This window comes from Cryptotermes secundus, unplaced genomic scaffold, assembly GCF_002891405.2.
Source record: "Cryptotermes secundus unplaced genomic scaffold, Csec_1.0 scaffold1755, whole genome shotgun sequence".
Classification (NCBI taxonomy): Eukaryota; Metazoa; Arthropoda; class Insecta; order Blattodea; family Kalotermitidae; genus Cryptotermes; species Cryptotermes secundus.
In genome coordinates, this window is record NW_019731237.1 from 135209 (window position 1) to 142038 (window position 6830).

Below are 6830 nucleotides of genomic sequence, written 5' to 3' on the forward strand. Positions count from 1 at the left end.
GCTGAAGGTCAATATTATTTATTTCTATGAGTTGAGCATCATGATCGGATAAGCCATTTATAAAGGGTCCTACAGTATAGTCTCTTAATTTTGAGTTATCAATGAATATATTATCTATCGCTGAACTAGAATTATTTTGAACTCTTGTGGGAAAGTTAACAGTACTGGAGAGATTGTTGTATTCATAGTGCATGTTATGTGTCTGGACAATCTTGCTGCAACACTCTTTATAATGCAAAGTGAAGAACAGCTGTAGTTACATCTATTTCATCAGAGGGATATCTCATCATGTTATATAAACAAGAAGCACTGACATAGCATCCAATGGCTTGCTGTTCTTATGGAGTTTCATGGAAATTGGTCATTTAATGTCTAGATTGGTGTTTATAATTGAGTCAGAATAAACAGCATTTAAAGTGGGTATTAAAGTTACTATGTTGTAAATTGCTTCCACTTGAAGTCCAGCAACATATGCATAAGAAGTGCATTCTTATAACCTAGCAACACTGGCACTGGCCCACTGCTCAGCTATGTATGCAATATGCTGTTTGTCATTTTCAGCAGTTTTTGTGATAATGTGAGTGATGTCAAGTAGTAAAGAATTTTTCCTCAAAATTTCATGCATGTAACACAATTTTACATGAATCACTTCTTATTCACTGTCTCACCTGCAAACTAGTGTTAAAATCTAAAAATTCACATAGAATAAAACATCTGTGTATAACACAGTCTGTCAGTAATGCAACAGATTATTCCTTTTTCTTCCACTTATACTTTAGCACAACATGCGTCGGCCTTAGATGGCCATCTTCAGGTGTCCTAATATATCAAAACTGCTACACTGCATTAATATGCACTAAAATCACATTCTGTAGTGCACTTAATAAAATAAAGTAAAACCCATTAAAATTTTCATTACTTTGGTGATATTCAATTCCACCTCACAAGCGGTGTCATCCACTTGTTTAGAGCTATGTGTTTCTCTCCATGTGTTTTGTTGCAGTAGCTTGTTTTTATGTTCGTTAGCCCGTTCTGTTATGTCTGCAATCTGTAATCTACAAAATTCCACATGTTAATATTGTGACATGTGGCGCAATGGAGGACAACCCCTCCTTCCCCCAGCAGTGACGTGGTAGCTCTGGTCATGGTGACGTAGCCCCCCCTCCCCGGGCTACGTGGCACTGCTTCCTACTGTGACGAGGCACGCAACGCTGGTGTCGACATGGCGTCAGGCAACAGTGGTACCCATTACGTAACAGGGCATCCACTCACGACACTACAGTCTTGACCCCTGCTAGCCTAGTGTTCGGACGAGACCTAAGACTACCCTGCGACCTACTGTTTGGGGTACCCCCAGACAAAGAACTACCCAAACCGATTATGCAGCAGACTTGGTGGATCATCTGCACGACATCCACAATTATGCCCGACAGCACCTGAAGCTTGCCAGTGACCAAATGAAAACTCGGTACGATAAACTGGCCAACTCCGCAGGTTACGACGAAGGCGACAGAGTTTGGCTCTTATCGCCCAACCCACAGGAAAGGGAAATCGCTGAAACTACAAGCATCGTGGGAAGGTCCTTAGTTAGTTAGGTATTGGAGAGGGTGGGTTTCCCCATGCACTTAGACCTGTATTGGTCCATTGTGCTTCCCTCTATGATTTCTACAAGTCTCTATATCCTACCGGTACTGGTGCTTACCATCAGTCCTGCCCAGCCAGCGAGACCGGCTCTACTAGCTGAGAGGTATCTATAATGCTTCCCCCATCTACCAGAGGTATTAGAGACTGCTGTTGGGCGGGAAACGTCCGTAATTTGGCTCAGTGACCTTTGGAGATATGAGGTTCTTTTACATGCCGTAAAGCTACGACACGGGGCCCATGGCTTAAAAGTCCCTCCCGGAGGACTTGTTCCCTGAATTTTTTCCGCCCTTAAAAATTCAACGACCTCCGCCGGGTATTTGAACCCACGTACTACGAGTCATGAGGTGGGAACGTTACCTCTAGACTACAGAGGCCGCTCGTGGGAAGGTCCTTACAGAGTAGTGACCTGGATAAATGATGTGGTATACCGGACCCAGAAGACCCCTAGGGCGAGGATGTTGGTAGTACACCTGGACCGGCTCACGCCTTATCATGGAGCTGCTCAAGACGAGTAACCATAAAAAGGGGGAAGATGTAGTGGCTGGAGAGTAGAGTAACAGGGAGAAGAGAAAGAGTAGCAGGACACAAAGAAGATGCTGCAAGAACAGCCTCCAAAAACAAAGGAACGGGGGTGCACCGTTAGGCTATTCGGGACGAACAGCCTTAAGGAGGGAGCAGTGTGACATGTTGCGCAATGGAGGACAACCCCTCCCTCCCCGAGCAGTGACGTGGCAGCTCTGGCCACGGTGACATAGCCCCCCCCCGGGCTACATGGCGAGGCACGCAACGCCGGTGTCGACACGGCATCAGGCAACAGAGGTACCCATTACGTAACAGGCAAACACTGCGACTATATAAGGGAACTACACAGCTGCTGAAGGCAGTTAAAAGTGTATCAGCCGCCGAAGTGAGTTCTCAAGGCAGCAGCATACGAGTTGAGTTGGAATCTAGCCAGCAGTGAGCCGTTAGAGTTAAGTTGGAATATAGCGGCCGTCGCGGAAAGAAGAACCGGACGCGTGTGTGATAATCAGTGACAGTTCGTGATAACTGAGTAATAATTGGGAGTGTGTGATACAATGACACTTGTATAGCTCCCGTATCGTAATTNACGGCATCAGGCAACAGAGGTACCCATTACGTAACAGGCAAACACTGCGACTATATAAGGGAACTACACAGCTGCTGAAGGCAGTTAAAAGTGTATCAGCCGCCGAAGTGAGTTCTCAAGGCAGCAGCATACGAGTTGAGTTGGAATCTAGCCAGCAGTGAGCCGTTAGAGTTAAGTTGGAATATAGCGGCCGTCGCGGAAAGAAGAACCGGACGCGTGTGTGATAATCAGTGACAGTTCGTGATAACTGAGTAATAATTGGGAGTGTGTGATACAATGACACTTGTATAGCTCCCGTATCGTAATTAATATGTGTAGACTACTGAGGACAGAGTGAATGGATTATTGCGAATAGGGTTATAAAGTGTGAAACCCCGCAACAGTGTTGTAATTAATTGTAGCCAAAACTGGTAGGTTGTTAAATAAACCAATTAACAATCTGAACGGCGTCTTCAGTAACGAAACATGTTACAATATTGTTTTTGATTGTTGTTATTAATGTTATGTTATGTTGTGTTGGTTTACTTTGTACTCACATGCCCCTTGTTTGTGCACTGTTCCCTCTAGCAGTGTATGTGTGGTGTTGTCTTCTCTAGTGCGGATGTGGTGTGTTGACTGGAGAGGTGGGGGAGGGTATAGTGTTCTGTTGTGTAAATTTTGTATAATTCTTCAAATATAGGGTTGCGTGTATTAATATTAGTGTCATTCATATGTAGATTTTCCTTACTGGTTTTGTAAATATGGTAGTTCTCAAGTGTATTCAGATAGTTTCCCTTCCTGCCTCCTGTTATAATTTCCATGTTATCTGTTACTGTGCTGTATGTGTTTCCGGTGTTCAGTATATGACTTGAATATCTGGAGTTACTATTGTTACTTTTTATGTCGTGAATGTGTTCTTTATATCTGGTCTTAAATGTTCTTCCTGTTTGTCCAACGTACTTTTGTGGACAATCCAGGCATTTCATTTGATAAATTCCACTTCTGCTATATTTATCTATTTGCAGCTGTGGCCTTAATGTGTTCTGTATTGTATTCCATGTACGGAAGGCCACTTCGATTTCCATGTCTCGAAAAAAATATATATACAGGTTGTTTCACGACTTTAGGGCATAACTGCAGGAGGTGATTTCCTAGGTCTTTGTGATCAAAAAAGTTCATATAAACATGTGTCCGATTTTGGACGGTTACGGAGTTATGACCTTTTTTCATTCCCGTACACGCCCTCGTATGAACTGCATCTCTCATCTGGCAGGTCGCTATTTTTAGCCAGCTACAGACAGAGCGTTCTCGTTATCTCGACACATAAAAGGTACCTAAGGCGGGTGGGTTGGTATGTCCGGCATGGTTCACAACCGAGCAGCAGCCTGAGTTGTGGCCGGCAGTGGCATTTTCAAAAATCAGCTTTAAGCACCAATCAATTCAAATTAAAGGTAATTTCACGAAGTTAACTTTACATTCATACTTTAAATGTATCATGTGTTATGCTGTTTTATTATTTTGTTCCATTTACTGTCAGTAATCATTACCTTCTGTTCTGAGTTTAAAACGGTCATAACTCTGTAACCGTCCAAAATCGGACACATGTTTATATGAACTTTTTTGATCACAAAGATGTAGGAAATCCCTCCTGCAGTTATGCCTTAAAGCCGTGAAACACCCTGTATATATATATTGTAATGTGGATGGCGCAACAGGAAGTAGGGGTCACTTGAACTCTGCGTTTCAGCAAGCAACGTCACATACCACCACTCCTATATCTATGCAGTGCTTGGTAAACCTCCCTCCCAGCTAGGCTGTGCAGCAACTGTTGCTAGCCAATCCGTAAACACAATACGCAACAGTGGTATCTATCACGTAACTCTTTTCTGTGAGGTCAGTGTGGAAGCTACATAAAGAGGAGTATTGAGTAATCAGTTGAAGTCTAGCAGTTGAGAGTGGCAGAAACAAGCGAAATGGAACCAGGACTACATAAGGTTGCCTGTGAGGATATCAAGTGTAATGTAGAAGACTTCATATGTGTGACGGTGCGTGAAACAATGGATTAGAAGATCTTGTGTATGTAAGTCAGTGATAGAGCTGTATTTGAGTCCAATTGAGAGAGTGCATGTAACCAAGCTGTTAATAAATCCAATCATCCGAACTAGAACCCATCATTTTGTCATGTGTACTCCCCTACATGTGACAATATATTAAGACACCTGAAGGTGGCCATCTTAGATCGAAACATGTTGTGTTAACGTATAAGTGGAAGTAAAAGTAAAGAAAAAAAGTAAAGCTATCCCTGTAACAGGCTTTGGAGGCCCATAGGGTTGTGAGACGAGGGTCCCACATTATCTAGACAGTCTGCTCAAAGATGGTGTTAAGATTGTCAGCCTTGCATGCCGGCCGCGCTTTACTCCCCAGGAAAATTATTTAATTAATTCCCGGTACTCATTTCTGTAAGAGGCTGAGTCGACCCCAGGGCCATAATGTGGCTGGAAGGATTAGGTCAACTGAAAAAAAATCCAATGACCTCATCGGGATTTGAACCCATGACTTTCCGGCTTGTAGCATAGCGCCTCAACCAACTATGCTACCGCGTGCCCCCATATAAGTGGAAGAAAAAGGAATAATTTGTTGAATTATTGATGGACTGTTATACCTACATGTTTTAATATGGCTTGCAACAGGATGCATAAATACAGAATTCACATAGAATTTTAAATTACACGTATTTTTTACATCGCTGCTGCACTACATGTTTCGGCCGGTATGGTCATCATCAGGTGCTTCGAAAATTGCTGCACTTCTGTCAATGAATACAATTCCAAAGTATGCCCTCATTTATGCGCCCATATGTTTTACAGGGTCCACTCAGCCTCATGAGGATAATTAATGAGCTATTTCAAAGAAATAGTAGCTCTGGTCTAGAAAACTGAGATTAACAGCCATTGGAATCCATTGCGCTGACCATGTGACACCCCTCTGTCTGCTAAAGTTGGCACTAACTTCGCCGACAAGTGGTCGTCGCTTGGTCGGTATAGTTTGCTTGCGGACTACAGGCACTGGAGTTTTTTATGTTGTACGTTTGTAGTGCTGTCATATGCAGCTGTTTTCAGCAGATATCAATTGAAGCTTGTAGTGTACCAGTGACATAAAATGTAATTTAAAATTCAACATGAATTCCATATGATTTTGGTCAACATCAGGAAACTGTACAGGACAGTACATTACACAGCCTGCACATTTACTCTTGATTACAATGGGCTTTTTATGCTGCCATGACATCTTGGAGCCCTCAAGCAGCTAGTGTACCTCAACATCAGCTACAGTTCCCTTATGACATAGCCCTGAGGTGGGAGCCTACACTCCAGGAGCAAGGGAAACAGTATGAAGATACTGCTGTTTGAGATGGGAGAGCTGTACAGGCTCAGGTGGGTAACTTCATATTCATGCCACACTGTTGATAGAAATGTGTTACTGAACACCATGTTGCTTATAGGTGGCTGACTCTTGAGAATACCCAGCTTAAAGGGATTCCTGTCAACCTCAACTACAACAATCACAAGCCTGCGTGCTTTGATCATCAGCGTGAACGTAGCATAAATCTGACTACATGTTTTGAGCATATCATTATCATAGTAATGCATATTTCATTCCTGCATTGGGGCTGCAGTATCACTGGTGATACACAATCACATGAGCATGGTGAACCACATACTGTTATAGAAGGTGGAGCATTTAAAAGAAATTGGATTTCAGGGCCAGTCCACACTCCTTACAGTTGTTAACTGAATGGAAGGTAGGTCTTGATGGTTATCAGATATGTAATGTCTTCATTGTATTGTTTCTTGTCCAATTTGAGATGCAAGGCATATATGAATTTTGCCACTGAATCAGAAAGTCTGATGGCTGATAACATTTGGGATGAAGTAGTTACACTTAACAGATCAAATGAGTTGCTGAAAATGCTGTCCCTCTACACTTAGACGTTCCGCACACAGGCTTGAAATGGTTCGCAGAAGTATTCACAATTTCTCTATAAATATTTTCTTTTAGTTCTTGTTCCACTGAGGGGTCACTCTTGTAAACTTTGTCC